The sequence below is a fragment of the Megascapheus bottae genome, chromosome 13 (genome assembly GCF_031878675.1).
Source record: "Megascapheus bottae isolate mThoBot1 chromosome 13, mThoBot2.hap1, whole genome shotgun sequence".
Lineage (NCBI taxonomy): Eukaryota > Metazoa > Chordata > Mammalia > Rodentia > Geomyidae > Megascapheus > Megascapheus bottae.
This window is the reverse complement of record NC_143521.1, coordinates 51571082-51594503: the sequence shown is the minus strand read 5'-3', so window position 1 is coordinate 51594503 and position 23422 is coordinate 51571082. Positions and strand designations below refer to the sequence as shown.

The 23422-nt window shown below is 37.4% G+C and overlaps 1 long non-coding RNA gene across 1 annotated transcript in view; it reads left to right on the top strand.

The window, feature by feature from the left end:
- The window catches only part of LOC150055940 (uncharacterized), a 248487-nt gene extending 225308 nt beyond the window's left edge, over nucleotides 1-23179 (top strand). Inside the window, exon 3 of the long non-coding RNA XR_016537482.1 lies at nucleotides 23126-23179. This is a non-coding gene — a long non-coding RNA (uncharacterized LOC150055940). The remainder of the gene's footprint in view (nucleotides 1-23125) is intronic.
- Nucleotides 23180-23422: the final 243 nt, after the last annotated feature.

The following is a 23422-nucleotide window of genomic DNA, read 5'->3' as shown; positions in this document are numbered from 1 at the left end:
TACAAGTTATACATAAGAATGTTCACATCAGCTCCAATCAACTGGGTCATTTTTACTGCTGGGGTAATGTATAGAGGGGTTACAGTTACATTCGCCAGATAGTAGGTGCATTACTTCTCACACATTGATACTCCTTCTCATGTTTTTGTCCCCATATCTCTCGCCCCATCCCCTCCCAATCATCTTGTTTTTCCCCCTTCCTTTTCCTATTTCAAATAAACAAATAAATGTATACCACTCCTGGGCTTGATCTCAGGGTGTGAGCACTGATGTTAGACTTTTCTCAAGACTAGAACCCTACCACTTGAGCCACAGCAACACTTCTGGCTTTTTTGTTCTATGTTTGTGGTATCAAGGAATTGAATCCAGGTCTTCATGCATGCTAGGAAAGCACTCTACCACTAGGCCAAACCCCTGGCCCCAACTGGGTCATATTTAATTGGAGATTATTCAAATGTTCTTTAGAAATGAAAAGGATGTATAGATTTTTGTCATATTTTTAACTGTGAAAAATTGTTCAGCAATGAGACAGGATGATAAAACCTATAACTGTGCGCAACTATATATGTTTCTTACAAACACAAAAGAATACATAATTATTAATTAACTAGTAAAGCACAAAAGATAGGCAAAATGAATCAACATTGTTAGAAGTCAGGCTTATGAATCCCCTATAGGAGGGAATGGAAAAGAGGGAGGAGGTCCTGAGCGAGGCTTTGGGATTTGCTGGCTTGCACTTACGCATTTGATTCCAGCCTTTACCCCTTTATGTCTTAGTTTGTTTCTTAGATTCGGTCTTTTCTTTTGTCCAGGGCAGGCCTCAGACCTTGATCCTCCTTTTTTTTTCCTCTTGATTAGCTGGATTCCAGCCTTTAGCCCTTTATTTCTTAGTTTCTCAGGTGTGGTCTTTTCTTTTGTCCAGAACAGGCCTCATACCTTGATCCTCCTTCTTTTACCTCTTGATTAGCTGGTATTACCAAGCAGATGAGGGCAAAAGACATTGCATACAGAGGGGCAAAGACAAGAACAGCAGTAACATCTTGTAGCTGTTGTTTTCTTCCTGAGCTGCTGACGACAGCCAAAAGCCCACTGGTGAAAAGAATTTGATGCCAGTGATAATATATTTACAAAAGCAAGGCAAAAGTTGACTTGCATCACCTGTGGTAAAAGGGATGCTCAGGGAGTCTCTTATATAGAAAGAAAGTGAAAATAAATGAAAATGTGGATTTATGGGAAGGAATGAAGAGTGCCAGAAATGGTGAACATGTAGGTCAATATATACATATTTACTTACAAAATCTACCAAAAAGAGAACTAAGTCCTTAAGACAGATAAAGCACAAACAAAAACTGGAAAACAGTTTTAAGCCAATGACCAATCTGAAGCTCTTCAGCAGACTATGGATAGGCATACACAAGGGAACAGGAGGAACAGTGCTGAGATGGATAAATTCAGCCAGGTTAAAGTCACTGTGTGAATTTCACAAGAAGAAAATTAGCTGCTGTGCTCCTTAGGTCTTGTGATGATCACTGCCATCTGCTAGAGCCCACCAAGTCCAGGAATACCTGGACTGGGCACCTAAAAATGAATAAGCTGCCATTGATTACACTTTAGTTTTGCTTTCTGGACAAATGATGTCATGATTGGCACCCTATTTTTGGCAGCCATCGAGGTAGGTAGTTATCAGGCTGAGAAAGCAGAATGAGCTGTAGTGCCTTGCTGGAAGTCAGATGAAGGTAGTTTGTCTGAAATGAAATCACACACACACACACACACACACACACGAATCCATATGGCAGAGAGAAACTGATAAAAAAATCAGTCGAAAATGGACATTAATTGCTTCCTTTAGAAATCATTCCCATGTAACTCTGCCACAATATAAAGTATATTTTCAGTATTACAAAATGCATACTAATTTATAGTGATAAAAAGCATAACAGTGCTTGCCCCAGAATTATGGTGGGTGAGCAGGAAGGATTGAAAAGGAACTAAGTTTGGACAAGAATGGATATGGTTATGATCTTGATTGTGATGATTATATGAATGTATATATATGAATGTATATATATATATATGAATGTATATATATAAGTGATATAAAATACTCCATTTATTATATGTTCACTGTTTCCAAAGAAAGTTGTTTTCTTTCTTACTCTACCCTTAAGCTGTTATGATTAGATCACAGGTAAGGTTGTTTGCCTTTCAGAAAGCCAGCGTTAAATCTGGTGTTATGTTGAATAGTAGCAAGCATTTGAGATTTGGTGTTATATTGAATAGTAGCAAGCATTTGAGATAGGTTAGTAAATAAAACAATTGTTTAACTGGGGGATTCAAGCACAATCAACAAGGTAGGGGAAGTTATGCTCAGTTCTTTATCCTAATCTAGCAGGATCTCCCCTTCCATTCTCCACACTTTGTTGAGCTAGAAGGAACAACTATGAATCATAGATTCTTCATACATTTAATTATTTTCCAGTTAAAGAATAAGCTAGTTCTTGAGAAGTCTATTGCAGTGCTAAATGTTTTCTGACTTTAATTTAAATGTGCTATTTGCCAGAAAATACCTTAGGAGTGAAACATGAATTAAAACAAGGATTAACATTTTTTTCCTTCTTTTTCTTTCTAATCAGTTTTACTTGCTACCTTCCAAATCGAGCACACTGGAGAAGGAAGACAGGTTTTCAAATCAGGTTGGCCTAAGATCAAATATTCACGTGTGAAATCTTTACTAATGAGTATGTTGTTTTCTTTACTGGATTTTCTTTTGCCAGTCCTGGGGTTGGAACTCAGGGCCTGAGCTCTGTCCTTGGGCTTTCTCAAGGCTAGTGCTCCACCCCTTGAGCCACAGCACTAACTTCTGGCTTTTTCTGTGTATGTGGTACCAAGGAATCAAACCTGGGTCTTCGTGCATGCTACCACTAGAGGCAAGTACTGTACCACTAGGCCAAACTACTGGCCCCTCTTTACTGGACTTTTATGTATGAAGTGGTGATGACAGCAGCTTTCTCTTTGTTCTTTATTTTTACATTTTATTGAGGCTTAGAAAGTAATGTTTATAAAGTGTCTATCTCATATTACACGAATAGAAACTTAATGAACAATAGCAGAGCATAGATTGTAAACACAAGAAGATTGCACAACATTTTAAAAATCATTTGAATGATAAAATTTGGATCAGGAATTTTGATTACTCTTCCCTTTCTTGCCCTTATTCTTATATTCCCACCTATGACTTGTTCCTTGATTCTTTGCCACTTGACAAATGAACCCTTAATTTTAGCTCTCCTGAAGTTAGTCCTTGGATGGCGAATTCTTCCCTCTTCTCCTCCACCCCTCCTTGGGTCTCATTTTCCTTTGTTTCCAAGCTGAGACAAAAATGGGAAATATTTATTGGGTGCCATTTAGACAAATGTGAGAATCTGATTGAATCCTCTCCATGACTGTCAGTTGAAACTAAACACAGAGTTGCCATGACTACCGGTTGCTTGGCCTCTGCTCTGACACATTAGAGCTTTTCTAGTTCAACAGTGTGCAAACCACAGATGTTGCCATGCATTGTATTAATAATCAGCCTGGATCTCTTAGTGGAGGAATAGCTTAGGTTTGTTTTGGCAAAGAGAAATTGAAATTTGTAGATGAAAAACAAAATGCCCTGTAGCCTGCATGTGGGCCTATAGGTAATAGTGATTGTTATTTCTACAGATATGATATATACTTTTCTATCTCCTTCATTGAATCTACATTTCCTATTCAATCTCTTTCTAATTAATATATATACATATATATAATCTCTCTATATATAATCTTTAACCTTCCATATTTTGTAAAACCCAGCAGCACTATATTGCTAGGAAAATTTCATGCAGCTTTTAGAATAAGATTTAAAACAAGGCATTTAAAAAGAAACAAACAACAAAATTAAGAAGATAGAGAAGGAAGAATACAGGAAAATCCTATGATGCATCTGAAGTCCAGCATACTGTGTCAGCAGAGAGAAAGCCCTGGTTTATACAAAGATCTACCTTTTTTACTCATTAGTTATGCAGCCTATGGACAATTTAAACAAAATCCATTTCTTCCTTCCACTGCCTCTTCCATTTAGGATTACATTGTGCCTCTTGGACTAGCTCAGAGTAGTTTTTCTCCTTTAGGAGTGATAACAACACTTGCATCTATAACTGAGACTTCTTCCTTGCATTTTAACCTATGCACTTGGGGCAGGGATCTGAAGATGTGTGTGATTGGCTTTGGGAGGGGAGCATTTTTCTGTAAGTCAGTGATGGGAAATGAATGTTGTTCTCTCCCTATTCTTGCTTGTGAATTTCTTTTCTACTGTTAGCAAAAGCCACTCCTCTATCTGTTTGGGGTTTTTCAATTCCCTTTGATTAATGTTCTGTAGAGGTCCTCCCATCAGAGTTTGACTCCTTTTTTCTTGTCCCTCTCAAGTTGATATATGAGCATGTAAAAGCTTAGGTGATTTCATGGTGATACAGATGGAAGAACAATTCTGTGTATCTCTGAGAGACAGGGCTGCAGAGGTCTGGGGTATCCCTCACCCACCATCTTTCCCCACCATACTCTACGTTATCTTTAGTCTGTTGAGGCTGTATAGACTTAGCGCAATTGATAAGCACTCTTTTCTAATGGATATGGGGAGTTAAAACCAACTTTTTATTACTGAGCACCTAGAAATAATTTATATAGGGAATGCTTCACTTGATCACTTACTTGTATATTTAAGGTTTTTTAAAGTCTATTTTACAAAATAGTAGCCATGTTATATTGAGCTTTAGGCTACATCCATTACAAGGTATTGAATACAAATATCCTCTTATTGTGTCACTGTTGGCCATGTTTGAGTTACTCTGGTAAATTTTTTAAAACAGAATTTTACTGTTTTTATGAAGGTGTTGTATATAGGAGTAACTATAATAAATCAGGTACTGGGGTCACCCCTTCCTTTGCTTTCCTCCAGTTTTTCACTCCTGCTCCTCCTGCCCACAGGTTGTAGAGTTCACTTTTGTTTTAGGGTACATTGAATACCATGACTGCGTTTGTTCACCCATCTTCTTCCATTACTGTGCCCCTCTTAAAGACAAAAAAAAATAACCGAAAGCAAAAACAAGCACCAATAATAATAAAAACAAAACAATCCCGATGTTCATGCCTCTAACCTCTGCTACCCTTCATGTCTTCTAATCCAGCCTCCCTTCTTTCTATTCTCCTGGTCTACCAGAAGTTAAGAGTATTTCCTGTCAGCAAAATTTTGCTCGTGACAGGTCTCATTTTCTTTTTTTTTTTTTGTCTTATGTTTTTTGGTACTGGGGATCGAACCCAGGATGTTGCACTTGCTAGGCAAGCGCTTTGCCACAGTGCTACATCCCAGCCCTCTTTTTTTTTTTGAGACCCCATTGCAATGGTCACCTTACAGTGAGATCTTCAGCATCTGCACACAGAAATTGTGGGGAATCCCTGCCCTTTTCACTTCTGTCTCATTATTCTGCTTTTCTCTTCCTGTAAGCACTTACCACCATTTGCAGTGATCTCTCTCATTAGTTCAGATATTGATTTTCCATCACCTCCCCAGGGGAAGGCTAGCACGGTAGAGATTCTTTTTCTACTTGCTCCTGTGTGCCCAGAATCTTGGGCTCTAGTATTTTGAAGGTCTTAGAAAATATTTGTGGATGAAATTATTGAATTCATGCAGTTTCAAGCTTGTGCTTTTATTTTTTTGTACTACAAGTGATTTTATTAAATACATTTTTCATTTCCATATATATGTTTATATATCTGTGTATGGATGTGTGTGTGTCTCCAAGTAATTAACTGGGAACTAAAAATACAAAATGAAAAAGTCTCATAGTTTGTTAAGGCTTTTAAGTCTCACTAATTTGCAATTTCTTACCTGTGTCAGATCCATACTGTGTGATGAAAAACTGCACAGGGTGAAGAAGAAAAAATCTGGTTATTTTCAGCCAAGAATATTTTCTAAACTTTTGCTTTTGTGTCTTTTCTGTATGTCAACACTGGGCTTGAACTCAGGGCCTAGTGTTTGTTTTCTTCTCACAGCTGCTGTTGTACCAGTTGAGCCATTCCTCCCCTTCCAGTTTTTTGCTGGTTAATTGGAGATGAGTCTCTTGCATTTGTCTGCCTGGGTTGGCTCTAAACAGATTCTCAGATTTTAGCCTTTTGAGTAGATTAGGATTCCAGGCATAAATCACCAGTGACAGCTTAAATATCTGTTCTTCTTAATGAAAATTTCAGACTTAATACCTTTTCTTTTTCCCCTTTAACCATGTCTAATGATTATGGTATACTGATTTTTTTTTTAAAGCAGAGACTCATGCCTGTAATCTTAGATACTCAGGAGGCAGATATCTGAAGATTGTGGTTTGAAGCCAGCCCAAAGCTTGTGCTTTTAAAACTAATATATTTATATTTGTCCTCTCTTTTGAATTAAGACCCATGCCTTTGTCTAATAACGTTAACCTCTCTGTGACTTAGTGATATCTTTATTGAAAATGGGACACAGGAAGACTGGTATTGTGTAATTTAAAAGGTACATAAAGTGCTTGGTAGTATACCTCTAAACATCAAGACATCAAAATTAGTATTCATACACATAATCTTTTATTATGGATATGATTTTATATTCATGTGCATAATATTTTATTATGGATATTTCTTTATTAACTCAATTAGACAAATCTGACACTGCATTTTGCTTTGTGCATGTCTATAGATCATATGATAGTTCATGTATAATACATATATTTTTCATGTGTTCATCTAGAAGACTTGAAGCATGATTAGAAAGTTGACTTTTTTCTGGTATCAGTCCTGGGGCTTCAACTCAGTGCCACTGCTCCACTTCTGGCTATTTAGGGGTTGGTTAATTGGAGATAAGAGTCTCACAGACTTTCTGCTTAAGGTTCATGTCATGATCCTCAGGTCACAGTCTCCTGCCTGACACATCTGGGATTATAGGCGTGAGCCACTGGTGAAAGTTCCTTTTTAATATTCTCTTAGATATGAAAAGGTTTATGTTAATTAAAAGTAGAGTTTCCAGTAGGATTTCTATTTTGATCAAATCAAAAGCATAATAGAAATGCTAGATATACATGCTTACTAATTGGCTTCATCAGTTTTTTTTTAACACCTAAATTTTTTTCAGCTTGAAATAAATCTGAGTTCAGATTCATGCCAAGTTAGTGATAAATACCTTTTAACATATGGTTTTTCTAGTTGTACATATTTTTAATACTCACAACATTCCTTGGAAAGAATTGTAAGGTGGGTGATATTTTGAAGGGAAACTGAAATTCATATTAGCACTTACGTTAATCATTTCTCTCTAAATAAATAATGGAGAAAAGTTAATGTATGCACAAAGGAGAAAAGAATTGTTGTGAATGAATAAAAGCAAAGGGATAAAGCATAGGTAGAACGTGGGTACATAGGTTATCCATCTGGCTGGAACTGTATATTCAAGTTCAGTATTTTCACAAAGACCTACTAGGGACAGAGCAGGGAATACTGAGTATCAAAAGATGAAAATCCAGCTTAACTTGATCAATACCTGGCTTGTGACCTTAGGAAGCTACAAATGGAGTCACCCCATTTATTTCTGAATCCTTTCCAAACCGTGCCTGCAATTTACCCACCATTTGAGACTTTGTTAACAGTTATTGGATTTCTTTTTGTGTACAGACACATGAGCATCCTCTATTTTTCATGGGTTCCATTTATATCTTTTCCCCGAGCTTCTTTCCCTAAGTTAACTTCAAGATGAATCTATGGAGATCATAGTCATGGTTTGTACTTGATTAAGGAATCCTAGGTTCAGTGAAACCACCAAGGCCAGAAATTCCTATGTCACCTGGCAAGGAGTGAATGGTAAGCGTTATTTTACAACATCACATACTCTAACTTGATCATGATCCAATATGTGCATGAAATGACACATGACACGGTAACTCATAAATATGTACAAATACTACGTGCAAGTCAAAATTGATTTCAAATTAGCTCAAATTAATTAAAAGCTAGTGGATTCAAGGTTAAATGGGATAGCAGAAGGCTGGGTAGGAAGTGAAATGTATAGAGATATAAAAACATTCTGTATTTGAAATCAAAAGGCAGCAGCAAAGTTTTTGTTGTGGTCTGTAAGTTTGTCAGGCTAGTTTATTTCTCTAAGTTTCTAAGTTGTGCTTTGCAAAATGGAGATAATAATTCCTTTCTTATTTTATATTATTTTTAAGTAGTTGTACAGAAGAGTTTTACCTCAACATGTCAATTTACGAGTATAATGCAAGTTGGTCAATGTCATGCCTTCTATTATTACCTCTTCTCGTATGTCAGCTCTCCAGTGTCAGCAGCTTTCTTCAGGTTCTGTCTGAAGCTACCCCAAGACACCTTTGAAATTCATGTTATTATCTCTACTTCATTTATTTATTTATTTACTTATATTTTGGTCAGTTGTGGGGCTTGAACTCTGGGCATGGGTTCTGTCCCTTAGCTAAAGGCTAATGCTCTAGCACTTGAGCCACAACCCCACTTCTAGTTTTCTGGTTGTTAATTAGAGATAAGAGACTCACAGACTCTCAAGCTTGTGCAGGCTATGAACTGCAATCCTCAGCTCTCAGCCTCCAGAGTAGCTAGGAGTACAGCTACCAGCGCCTGGTTTATCTTCACTTTTTAGAAAGGACAAACTAAGACTCTGAAAGGTTATGTAACTTATCCCTAAGCAATCAGCTAATAGACAACCACACAAGGATTCTAACTCATCTATATTTTGTACAGTTACCTTTACATTCTTCCCAGCTTGAAGAATTGCAGAACTTCTTTAAAAAACTAAATTCAAAGCTATTATTATTATTCAATCTACTTCCCAGGCCTATCTAAATAAAAATGGTTAAATCCTGAGAAAGAAAATGCACATTAGTAATTTCCAATATAGTTTTGAACTCTGTAAGTTTACTGGTTTACTGGGAAGGGGAAGAAATGTCTCTAGGGATGAGCTTTTTTTTTTTTTTTTTTTTTTTTTGCTTAGCACTATCTATTGGTACCTGGGCCATAAATATTCATGATGGAGGGAACTTCAGCATTTTCTGGGTAGTGAGGTTCACACAGCATAACGATGATGGGAGGTTGGGGTACTGCTTCTGAGACATCAGTGAGACGCCATCAGAACAGGCAGGGCCATTATCATAGATGTTGTTACCCATATTTTGTCTGTGGGAAGCTCATACAAGCAGACGACATACCTTGATCTGTATTAACTAGCAGAAAAAATGACTATGAATTCCTCATCACTCTCTTTCCCTGTCATATGTTTGCACCAAGTTTTCTGATTGTTATTTAATTTAGCTCCAGATCTAGTGCTTGTACAAATTTATACGCCATGTAAATGAGGAAGACCTTGGTTTCAACTACTAAGTGTGTCCTTGAAAACCACTAAGTGTCCTTGACAAGGCCATCCTGGTTTCCCCACCTGTCACATGAGCACAAATAAGACATCATCCCAGATAACTGTGATGATTGAGTAAAATGGAGACATGACAGATAGCTGGCTAAGGAATTTATGAAAGACAGTTACAGTTTGGTCTGTTTAGTACCCAAATTAGCTTTCTGAGGAAGCATCCTACTTGCTCCATCTTCCACAATGGAAACTAAAGAGAAGTTTGCCCATCTTTCTACCACCTACTAGCATGTGTTTGCCAAAATAATTTGGTTGGAGCCAAGATACCCACTCTGGCTTTGTACTGTGATCTTCAGGTCTCAGCCTTGTGAGAGGTGAGCCACCAAAGCTCAGCAGTTTTTAAATTTAAAAATTTCATCGTAAAGATGCTGTATAGAGGGATTATAGTTATATGTTAGGTAATGAGTTTATTTCTTTTTGAACAGTGTCACTTCCCTCCCTCATTTTCTCCTAATTTTCCCCCTTATGACCCTCCCGCCCACAAGTTGGATAGTTCACTTCTAGCATAGTGTCTAGTGATTATCACTGCTGAATTGATTCACTTTTTGTCCCATCCTTTTCTGTCCTTTCCTTTCCCCTCCCCAAATCAGATGAACTTATATGCAAGACGAAGTATACAGAAAGCAAGAACAGTAACAAGAGGGAAGAAACAAAATAAAAAAGAAAACAAATTGGAAACATTACCATAAAAAACACCCTTTCCATAAAAAACACCCTTTCCCATTATTTGAAGTTCATTTCAGTAAGCATCATTTTCTATGCTACTACGCTGTTAGTGGGAATGTAAACTTGTTAAAGCACTCTGGAAAGTCACATAGCTGTTCCTCAAAAGACTAAACATAGAGATCTCCTATGACCCAGTAATTCCACTCTTCAACATTTATCCAAATGACCACAAACCTGGCCACACGAAAGCCATGAGCACAACCATGTTGATTGCAGCATTGTTTGCCATAGCTAAGATACGGAATTAACCCAGTTTTTTTTTTTCCAGTCGTGGGGCTTGAACTCGGGGTCTGAGCACTGTCCTTGGGCTATCTCAAGGCTCGTGTTCTACCACTTGAGCTACAGTACCATTTCTGAATTTTTCTGTGTATATGGTAGTGAGGAATCAAACCCAGGGCTTTGTGCATGGTAGGCAAGCACTCTACCACTAAGCCACACTCACAGCCCCTGTTTTTGCTTTGTAAGTAAAAATGGTCTGTTTGCACATTATAGGTATCATGTCCCATTTTGGACATCTCATGAATTCTATCTTTGTAGCATTTCCTTCTAATTTAGAGACCTGAATGAAAGCAGCAACTTGGCTCCAACCAGGTAATCGGTATAAACTCTGCTTGCAAGGTGGTGAAACATTGGAAAACTTTTTCTTTAGTTTCCATAGTGAATGATGGAGCCGGAGCATTGTGTTATTTTACTGTCGGTAAATAGGGATGGGGGGGGAGGTATTTATTGAATTAAAATGGCCTTGTCTCCATCCTCTACTTGGGTGGGTTTTAGAAAAAGGATTGACCAATGGTGTAAAGATTACATGCCATGCTTTTACTTAATTGTTAGCATTCTTTTTTAATGTGCCTAAGCTTGATCTGAGTATACATTCTGTCAGGTCTCTCTTTCTTGACAGTGGTAATTGTGAACATTTACATTTTGCTTGCTTGTCTTCAGCATGTGTGAAAATACCTTGCCTCGGCTGTCACTCCTCCTCAGCCTGAGAGGGGAGTCATGTGATCATCTCGTGTTTAGACACAATGTTCCACAGCTCTGGTGACTGGCCCAGGGTACTACTTGAAGCTAGAATTCAAAATTAGATATCCTGGGTCCAAACCCTAACCTGCCTATAGGTATTTGGTTTTTTTTTTCTTTTTTAAAATTATCTTGAAGTAGCTGAACAGAGAAGTTGCCATTTAACAAAGCAGCTTATGAATGTAATATGTCTTGATCAATGACATCCTTTTCAACATTCTTACTCATTCCTCTCCTCTCACTCTTATTAATTTTGTAGGATATATGTTGGATTCTTGACTATGTATTCACCCCCCCTCTCTCTTCTTAAAAATACCACTGTAAGGCTCTGCAAAATTGAAACCACAGGCTTACAACTTAATCAGGAGCACCCATTCCACTCAGCGTGTTGGGTCAAGGAGGACCGGGTTTCTTTAATACATTCAAACAAGGACTGTGCTTAAGGACATTAGAGAGATTATACCAAGACTGACAGGACCAGCTGTGATTAGAGTTTGGAAGTGGCCCTTATCCTACACTGGATGACTGAAAGATTAGACAAAATGAATCAGACTGGTGAAATGCTTGCTGAAACTATTAGTTGACTGATGGCTCCCTCCCTTCTCCCCAGCCATTAACCCTGCCTAAGGGAATTTGTTCCTGGAGCTACAAATGAGTGAGTGCCAGGCTCAGGAATAGAATGGAGGCATCCTCAGAAGCAGGCATCACTGGGTAATTTTTCTCCTCAGGACATGACTTTGTGACAGGTTCAGGGTGGATATGTTTTTATCTCAATAATTTCCTGGTGACATTCTGCCCTGCAGAGAGAAAATGCCAGACTGTACACAGTCTACGACATGCATGTAAGGTTGCAAAACCAGGTTAACTAGTTTCCTAAGGTGTAGGTGTCAGGGCAACTCTGGTGCTGGAATTGATACAGGAGGAAATCCCTGGTGATGTTCTTGTTAATTCCAGCTAATCATTCTCCAGGAGGAGAACTGAAGGGAGGCTGCTTCCCTAGGTGGGACTTAGATTCTTAAATGCTTTTGACTTCAAGTACTAATGAGCTAAAGGAAATCTTGCCTGCACAGTTTAACCTACTGCTACTTAAATGACAATGCTTGGGGTATTTCCTTCAAATTCAATCTCTGATAAGTTATTTTATAATTTGCCAATGACAGTTAAATTGAGTCTCCTTGTTAACACACCTACCCAATTGGTTTCTGAGAATTCTACCTTAAGAAACTTGAAATGTGGCCATTTCTGGGTGGCCTTGTAGCAATCCCCTTGGGGGAGGCAGGAATATGTAATCCTTTTTTGTAAGGGTGGGCGGAGAACTAGAGGAAATAATTTAAGAAGAAAATAAAAAGCACCCTCTTTCTAAATACAGGGATAATTTTTCCAGCATTTTATATGGTTAATGAAAAGTCAGGCAGCGGATGACATTTTCCCTGCTAAATGCTTCTGGTGAACAGGGAAAAGGTTATCCTCTGGTCTGTTCCCTGCCCCTCCCCCTGTCTGGAACTTCTCTGTGTGAGAGTCAACACAAATATCTGCACAAAAGGAATCGCCTGTTTGTGAACAACGGGGCCCAACGTGGGTATTGTTGCAATTGCTCTTGATGATGGTAATTACTTTGTACCCCTCCACCCCCTGAGTATTCAGCCTTATAGCCTCACACGGAGCCAGCTCCCTCCTGGACCCTTGCCAACAACCCATAATTAAAGTGTTTTCTGAAGGGAGAATCTCTGTGTACTATCCATTGTGAATGATGTTCTTGGAGTCTGGCTGTAGTAATTGAAAAGAAATGAGACCTTTCCAATTTGTCCCCCATCCCCACTCTCTCTTTTTTCTTTGCAGTCCCTAACTCATCCCTTTCCCAGGATAAAAAAAAAATTATAAAATGCCACACAAGAACAAGGATCCATTTCTGTGAATTTGAAAGCTGAAGTACAATGCATCTCCATTCTCCCCCTCCCCCCCACCCTGGGAATGGATGTTTCAAGTGTAACCTTCCTAGTACAATTATTCTTGCCTGATTAAATAGAAGCTGTCCTTCTATTATGCTCTTTGTTGATAGATTAAATGTTCCAATGAGACATTAGACTGCAGCATAACGAAGCATTTCTGGAGAGTCAAATTATAAATTAGGCATATCTTTGAGGATTACCTTCAATAGGATTAGATTATGTGACTGTTAATTCTAAATAAACATCACCAACATTTGTCCTGTATAAATTATTTCATTCCATATTGCTAGTAATTGTATGAGGTGGTTAGGGCTGGTTTCATGTATTCATTTTAACAAAAACATGTGAGGAAACATCAACTTAGGGAGTTCAAAGCTTCTCTTAAGTCTTCCAGCTAGCAAGGGGAACTGAGCCACAGATTCAGATTCCTTGATTTCCAGAGTGGGATTCGTTTCATCATTCATAAGCTGATTTATAAAGTCAGTTTACAGAATACTTGTTTTGATCTTCACAAAAAATGTACACATTATCTCTCCAAATGTGAAGGCAACCACACTGAAAAACTGTGATGAATTTCAGAAGACAGAGTTCTTTTGATTGAATGTTCCTGTGTCTTTCGAACTATCGCATGATCAGATCTGATTCTCAACAGTGTAATGCACACACATACAGTGTTTGCTAAATGGAAACCTCAATTCAAATGTTTCATTGGGTATAATGAACAAAGGATAATGTCCCAAATGCTTGAAAATGTACACAGCACAGCATTCTCTTAATAATCAAACACGAATCACGTGATCAGTGATTATCTAAGTGACAGGAATCCAGAGGCTGCTGGGTGGGGCTCAGCAGCTCTTCCATGTTTCTGAGCTGTCAGTCAGGGAGTGTGGAGTCTTCACAAACATCTTGCTGCTTGGATTACAGGCATGAGGACAATCACAAACATGTTTCAAAGAACTCCAATAAAGAAAAAAAAGTGTACTATTACTTTAATTTAAGTATAATAGTTCTTTTTTTAAAAAAAAAAAAAACTTCCAAATGGAAATGAATGCAATTCATGTTAACATTACTGGTTTCCAAGAGACGAGCTCTACGCATGCCAAAGGTTATTTCTATGGCATTTGCAAATCTTTATCCAGAGAGGACAACTTGATTTTAGAAAAGAAAAATTTTTTGAAATCAGATGATGTCTGGTGAATTAGGTGTGTATGTGTGTGTGGGGAGGGTCCAAATAAAATGTGATAAGTGGTAAATTGTTTTATTCCTCGTTTTAAAGATTACATTTTTATTATCTTTAAATAATTGTAGAAAGGAGTGACAGTTCAACATGTCAGTTTATGAGTACAATGCTTCTTGGTCAATATTATCCCTTCCGTTGTTCTTTCTCATCGCTCCCAACATTCTCCCTGTCTCTCCCAACCCCAGCCCCCACCTAGTCTCTCAATTTTCCTATTTTTTAAATTTCATAGATAATTTCAGATGCGATATTGGAAAGATTTGTGGTGGTTAAAGCATCACTGAAACAATAGAACTGAATAGGCTTTTGTTTTAAATAAAACTTTTCCTCATCATGAAATATATATATATATAAATTCATGAATAATTGCATATATGTGTGTATATATATGCATATATGCATATGAATTTTTAAGGAAAATTTCTGGTCACCAAGATTATCAAGTAGCCTCTGCCTACCTATTGTGTGTTCTGAGCATCTTCACAGATACAGATGTACATGTTAAAAGAAGTAGAGTCTAGGTGAATCAGTGAAGTGATTTAAAGTCAACTTCCAGATTGATAGCTTCCCAGCTGTGTAGTTTTTACCAGTTACCCAGACTCCTTGAGCCTCTGTTTTCTCTTCTTTAAAATGGAGATTAAGACTTTACCAACCTTCTTTGGTGGTTGCTCATTTAGTGTGTGTGTGTGTGTGTGTGTGTGTGTGTGTGTGTGTGTGTATTTGTTCATGAATTCAACAAATGTTTATTGAGTGCTTTCTCTATACCTGTTTGTGTCCTGGGGGAGAAATAGCAGGAGGGCACCCAATACAGGCCCCAGAACTTGAGAAGCACACTGGTAAGGAGATACAGACAAAATCTTACCAGTACATTGAGCTATGTAAGATAGGAGATGCTTGCGTTAGTCCCTGAACCTTAAATCACATAGCCGTGGGATCAGAAATTGTTGTATGTGCAGTGGCTTTGCACAGGAGAGAGGAAACATGGGCTCTGGGAATCCTAATCTTTTATAATGGACAGTAAACCTGCCTGACCTTGGTCCTAGACAGAGACACTATTGTCTTTATTATTTAGAACAATAAATAAACCTGACTTTTACTATCTTCCATGGTTGTTTGCTACAAACACATCCTTGAAAGGGAAGACAGCACTTACACTTGGGAGATGTATGTAAATGCAAAGAGAATCAATACTTGCTTGAAATGCAAATTATTAGATTCCAGCTAGACCTGGGAGTAGGGCTGGGTAATTAGTTCTTTAACATGCCTCCAGTGCCTCTGGTGGAGGTAATGTGGACAAGGGAATGGAAATGGAGACCTGACTAGGGAGGTTGGGTAGTACTAGATGGAAACTCAGTAGAAGTAGATGGAAACTCAGCTTTTGAGGAAGTGTTCACAATGGCTAGCCTAGGTTATCCTCAGGCCTCATTGCCAACGTCTGGCCACATGAGACCAGAGAAGAATGGAGTACAAATATAACAAGTGGCATCAATACAGAATGTGAGCTCAGTTAGATGTCAGGATACTTGGTTTCAACTATTATTATTGTAATTGTATTACTGTTGCAATATACTTCAGCAAATAACCCTACTTTGTAGCCTTTTGTGTTTATCTGAAAAAGTTTTGAAATATCTATCTCTGGAATTCCATATAGAAGCTTTCTTTTTGTGACTTTCTTTAGTGACAACTCTAATCCTCTGAAACACAGACTTTAGAGGAATTGAAGAGGTCTGTCATGTCAGGATGTGAGAAAGAATCCTGAGGCTGACATCTTTACCACTTCTCAATGCCCAGTTTTCTTCTGTTCTTTGTGGGGACCACTTTAATGTTAAATTTTTTTCACAAGCTCAATTTTTATTATAATTTTGCTTTGCTGGGGGGTGATTTCTCATTGTGTTTTCTGGAAAGTGTGGACCCTGCTGTCTGTGAGTTGGTACTAAAATCAGCCCACACGAACAATTTCTATAGTAAAGGCCTTGTCAGGATGCTGTCTTTAAATTTTGTTTGTTATAAAACCCAAAGGTTTTTGTTTTCTGCTGCACCTGAAATTTGCAATGGGTGAGGAAAGTATGGAATATATTACAAAGTCATTTCTTGAAAATCAGTCCTAAGGTTTTAGTGAGGTTAGATATACCATAAACTGCTATGCAAGTATTTCACATCATTGTTGGAACTCTTTGAATCTTGTTCTTTATTTTATATTTCTAAATTAAACACTGTAATTTAGTCAAGCATATCCAAACTATACAATTTTGATTTGAATTACAGTATTATCTTGAAGGTTGAATGTTTCTAAGGGGACTAATACTTCAAATGGAATTAAGTAATATTAACAGATAATGATTTTGATCTATTTCCAAGAGAAAACTAATTTATAGTACCAAATTCATTTGAGGACTAATTAGTTATCATGCACCAGCAAACAAAATATTGAGGAAGATGGAGAGAAAATACAGAACAATACCACCAATAGAGTAGAGGAAAAGAAAAGAGAAGACATGAGAAAGAGGAGGGAAAAGAAGTGAGGGGGTCTAGAGAGGAGAAAACAGAGAGAACATTGGACAGAAGGGAGGTTATCAGCCTCTGTTGCCAACCTTGCTGAAAAACAAAATCAAAAACAAAAACCAGAAAACAAGAGTCGCTTCCAAGGGGTGAGAGCAACCATTTTTCAGTTCTTCACTAATGCTTTCCCAGAAAATGTTTTCTTTCATTCCTAAATTATTGATTAGGCTATTAAGGATCTAAAATGAAACACATTGAGTCTTCCTGAAATGTGACCTTTTGGAACATACTAATTGAGCTGCTATACCACCACCTCCCTGGAGGGGCGTGCTAGAGCACAGAAAGTGAGAGGCCCACCAGTGGATGTACCATAACTTCTGCAGGCCTGGTTCCCAAAGGGTAGAGGTCGCCGAAGGGAGCATGGGAACTGTTCTTACAGGTTTTCCTTGCTCACTGAAATTGCCTGTTAAGACTATTTAGAAGCTAAGAGCACCTGCTTTATTTTTCACCCCTGACTTCTGAGAAATGGATGTCCCCGTGTTCCTAAACCATGGTGCATATGGATAAGGGAAAGTTCTTCTAGTCAGGAGGTAAAACTATACAGCTGTGTTACAGCCAGTCTTTGACTTGAAAGGGGAAATAAGCCGACTGTAGGTTAGATGCTGAAGCAGTATGTTACTAATACTAGAACCTATTTATGATTGTGTTTCACAGGTTATTGTTTCTTGTGTACCAGTGTTGGCAATCCTTCCATCCATTTGGAAAAAAAAAAATGGGAGTGGGGATTTCATTTTCCTATTTTGTTAAGTTGAAGGACATTTATACACAGATTAAGAACCCAAGTTCTTCTCACAAGGCTTCTGGTCTTCCTACTGCACCCACATTTCAGTGAATGCTCATTAGGAAATATTTATTGGTTCTTGTTTCTTTTCTTTAAAATTTTTTTTTATTGTATAGAGGGGTTATAGTTACGTTCATGAGATAATAGGTGCATTACTTCTCACTCATTGATACCCCTTCTCATGTTTTTGTCCCCATTTCCCTCTCCCACCCCTCCCAATCATCTTGATTTCCCCCCTTCCCTTTACTATTTCAAATAAACAAATAATCATATATACAATATGCCAGGTAACAAAGATACAGTAACAATATGAGATTAACCCAATGGCAACAAAAGAGAAGAGAAATAACATAGTGCATTAAGAAGAACAATAACACAAGATAAAGCACTTGTTTTCGTATCCTGGAGGTCCTTTCATTTAGTGTCATCCTATATGACCTTATGTATCTAGGTTTTGAGCTATTGTAATCCTCTGCTAGGAGAGTCCTAGGTGTATACTAATTTGGTTCTCGTTTCTTCTCTACCATTCTACTTTTGTTTTTGCAAAGATTGACAGAAAAATCTTGAAAATATACTCTTTACAGTTTCTCAAAATTTTCTTCTCATTTCTTCACTTGATAATTTTCTTTCCTGTTGGAGGGTCTTACTTTTGAATTTATAGAGTATCAACTAGGTATTGTGTGTAATAAGCTGACCTGAAACAACAACCATTTACTATGTTTTATAATCCTGAAACTGGCTGGGTTTGGATATATGTGGTTCCTCTTGTCCGTCTTTTATCTTGTTGCTAGAACCACCGGGCCCATTTGGGTATGGTCTTTACAAAAGTGACATCGAAATAGGGTCATATGGGGAAATGCAACCACTGATGCAATTTATGACACAAATATGTCAACCAGGCAACCCAGTGTTGCCTGGTAATTTCTTGTCCTCTGACTATGACTTGTGCATTGTGGGAATCAGATGTCTCCCTTGGGGGTGGTTGATGCTGAGTGTTTTGTTGTTGTTGTTGTTTTTCCTAGTGTCTCACTGTGCTCTTTCCCTTGGGAGGCCGTGAGCCTCCAGGAAAAAGCAGCATCTTTAGACCCTTACATCATCAAGTAGGTCCGATGCATAAAGTAACTGAATTTCTTTTTTTATTGAAATTCACATAGTTTTTCTTAAAGTATATGCATCTTCAAGTTAGTTTAGGTACAATATAAATGGGTATATTCACACTCACTGATACTATTATCTTTTGACTGAAACTTTGCAGAGAACCATTTTTTTTGTCCATTAATGGGAAAAGCTCAGGCAAGGCATATTCCCATTATTAGAAAGGCTATGAAATTGAAACAATTTCCTATACTTGGCCGTGTATCCTAATAATGGCATGGAGTGGGTGCTTGTGCATGACACTGATTGTAATTAGTTGAGGTTGACATTTGTTAAATTCGTACCCCACTTTGTATTCATGGTAAACAAAAATGTAATAGGGGAAACTAGTATTTGAAGTTTATTTATAAAGCTCGGAACTTTCAAGTATTAACAGAGGATGCCGAAAATACATTTTACTTTTACTTTGGTATTTGAATTCTGGCTTCTTCTAACAGTGAAATAGACATTGGGTTAATTCTATGTTATTTCTCTGCTAAGTAAGTGTGTAGAGTTGGTTAGGTGACAATAAAAGAGGGTAAATATCTATCTTAGAGTCTCGTTGAAAATGATGTAAAGTATGTAAAAAATATTCAGTGCAATAATGCAAATGTAATATATTTAGATGGGTTTGCCAAGAATGATGATGTAGACTGGAAACTGCATGACTAGGAATTCTTTTCATATCGTGGTCAGTGCTGTGCTATGAATAAACTTTAAAACCAAATCTGTCATCTTGAAGCCCTTAGCATACTTCCCAGTGTAAAAAATGGCAGTCATCATTTATTATCATCATCATTATTATTTATATATTAGTTATTATTACTCCTCCAGTGGAAATTTTATTATAGCTCTCTTCTCTCTCTTCCTCTCTTCTTCTCTTTCGTTCAGTATTTTCTCCTCTGTCTCTCCTTCTCTCTCTCTTCCCTTATCTCTCCCCTCTTCTCTCCTCTTCTAGGCTCACCTTTTCCTTCTCTTCCCTTCCCTTCTCAACCCTCCGCTCTCCTCCCTTCCCTTTTTCCTCCTCTTCCCTCCCCTAACCCTTCCCTCCCCTCTCCTCTCCATCTCTTTCTCTTACTACTGGATGAACTGGATTTTTATCTAATTATAGTTTCTTTTTGTCCCAGCTGAGAAATGCTTTTTCAGTATCCATCCCCATTTTGAACTTGGAATGTATATAATTCTAACCTGGGTTTCTGAGATGCTCCAGCTGCAGGTTAACTTAGCCTTTCCATTTCCCTACAAAATGAAATTTGAGAGCATGCATGCAAACATTCTTTGAGTAGAGGAGACAGAGTACTTGCTTTGAGGCTGAGAATGAGGCTTCCAGAGTATTGAAACATGAACTTCAGAACTGTGATTTTCATGGCCAGTTATTTCACAATCACAGAACCGCAATAAGGCTTTTGCAAGTGATTAAAAAAAGTGTTTCAAAATCAATAGAACTTCATAACTAGGAAATTTGGCACTTCTTTATTCCTAGAGAATATCTGTGGGAAGCACAATTTACAGTTGGGTTGTCAAGCATTAACACGGATTTATGAACATTGAACCACAGGTGCAGAAAATTTCAGTGTTATGTGCAGTGGAAGCATTTTGTGGACCTTAAACGACATTGATTTTAAATAACTTGGAACTATACTTGAAGTTCTAATGTGCTGATTTGCTCTCACATTATAAGGATATGCCTTACTCAAATTAGTAATGTTCTATTTGCTTTATTTCTTTAGAAGTGCATTATGAGAAAGGATATAGAAGAAAAAAATGGGAAATTTTACAATATTTTAGGATCATAAAAGCTGGGTGTTCATCATTCATGTTAAGTGGGTTTTTGAGATTTTTTTCTAGGTCAAAATTGTATAGCTGGAGGAGAATGGAGAATGAAAGAATTAATATTTACGAGGTCTACTCTGTGCCTAGCCATTTGTATATTTATTTAATCCCCCCAACAGCTTTATGAATCTAGGCTTATTATTCTTATTTTAAAAAGGTGAAAAGTCCAGCTCAGAGGAGATAATTATTTGTCTAACACCATTTTTTAATACCAGTAAAAACTTAGGTTCTAATACGTACTTGCTAGCTCTAATTCTTTTTCAGTAGGCAGTTTATTTTATGCTGAACCTGGGACTTGAACTCTGCCTACCTACACACTGTCCTTTGAGCTTTTGTGTTCAAGGCTAATGCTCTACCACTTGAGCCACAACTCCACCTGTGGCCAAGAGTTTCATAGATTTTTCCTTCCCAGGTTGGCTTTAAACCAGGGTCCTCAGATCTCAACCTCCTACAGATGTGAGCTACTGGCACTGAGCTGGAAAATACTTTTGAGAAAGATAATAGTAAATATTTTATGTTTTGTGAGATGTCCATTGTAACTTTTCAGTGTACTGAGATAAGCAACACAAACTATTGGTAATATACAAGCAAATGAGTGCCACTGTTTCAATAAAGCTTGCTATGCAAAAAGAGGCCTTAGATTTTTGTCCACCAGCTGAGTTTGCCAACTTCTAATTTTAATATTTACTGTCTCAAAACAAAAACTCCCCAAACAGAAGAATAGAGTTTGAAGGTTGAAACTGTGCAATTGTGTCACATGGTAGCCTAAACTCCAGTTACCTTCATCTATTAAGAGGGAAGTCTCTTCCTCTCTCTTTCTATATGTAGAGATCTATCTATCTATCTATCTATCTATCTATCTATCTATCTATCTATCTATCTATATATAGAGAGAGATATCTATATCTATATCTCTTTCTCTCTCTCTCTCTCTCTATATATATATATATCAGTCATATGACTATGCCAATCTCAGGAAGCTCTTCTTTAAATAAGAATTTAATAGAAAAACAGTTTTATCTTTGTGTTTGTCATTTTTAAGCTACTATGTGAAGTTATTTCTTCTCTCTCTCTCTCTCTCTCTCTCTCTCTCTCTCTCTCTCTCTCTGTCTCTCTCTCTCTCTTTATGGTTTATCTCCTGTTGTTACTGTATCTGACTTTGGTACCTGGTATATTGTAGATATGTTTATTTTTTTTATTTTACTCAAAATAGAAAAGGCAAGGGGAAAATCAAGATGATTGGGAGGGTATGGGGGAAGGGAAACTGGGAGAAAAACATGGGAAGGGGTATCATTGTTCAAGAAGTAATACACCCACTGCCTGATGAATGTAACTGTAACCCCTTTGTACATCATCCTGACAGTAAAATACAACTGAAAAAAAAAAAAGAATTTAAAATGCCACATCTTAGGCTAAATACCAAAGCCTGGGCCAGAGTATTCTCTATCACACACAAACTAGATGCTCCCTCTCTAGTTGAGTGGCCATTGTCTTCTTTTGTAATGTTAAACTTTATTGCCATTCTTAAATTCCCGTGCATAAGCAAACTGTAATATGTTTGGAATAATTCCAGTATCCTAAAGATGGACTATTAAGCTAAAGCTGTGATGTTATCTTTTTCCATTGAATACAGCACGGATGAACTGATTTTAAAAGGAAACTTTTTGTTATATGTTTATTGATTTATTTTGTATGCTATAAAGCTAGGAGCAAGAAAGTTCCAAATAGAATGCTAGAAATTGTAAGAAAAAATTACTCATATGAGAATCCTTGTGTTTGAGAAAACTTGGAAAAATATTACTTTATGTTCTTGACTTGTACTTACTTTTAAAGAAATCTACTAATTCATTCTCTTTAAGAAAATATCCAACATCTGATAGCTGGAAATTTGTCTAAGGTTGTAACTAAGCAGAGCACCCTAGGAATATTAAAGAACAGAACTCAATTTATAGTGGGGTTCAGGTCCAGTGACTTAGGATTCTGAGTCAGAAATCCTAATGCAATAGTTGAGGTTGGAGATGATAAAAGTCCAAATTGAGGCTTTGGTCTAATCACGGCAAGAATATGATGAATATGAGAAATGTTTGTATGTGGGAACTGACAAAATGAGGTGTATAATAAGTGATGACAATAATGGTATACATAAATGAGAATTATCATGATCATGAATATTTTTGGTGGCCGATAGCAAAACCAACGGATGGAGTTAAGAAACAAAGTGGTCCTTAGGGCTTTCATATAATTGAAGTGAGGACTGAATATTCAAATCCTCCAGGATACGTAGCAGAGAGTTATTTCTTTCATTTGGTGTCTTATATTTTAGTTTTGCAAGTGAAGTTTTTGACTGCAAATCTGGGATGATTAGATTTGTTAAGGCTTGGTTGTATTTGTTCCAATTGCAGAGTATGCCCAGTGCTCTTTCCTGTTGCCCAGTACCATCCTGCAGCATGCCAACCACTAAAATGATGAGTTTTGCAAAAGAGATTTACTTACAAGGTGGTGAAGCATAGAAATTGGAGAGAAGTCTCAAAGGTGCCCCTCCAGCAATTGTTCTAGCTATTGGCCTAAAATATCTGATTTAACCTATACAGTAATTCTGTAAGTATCATTATCCCTACCAATGAATCAAGAAAATAAGTCTCACATTCCTCAAAATCACATTAATGAGGACATGAAAGAAGTAGAACTTGATTTCTATC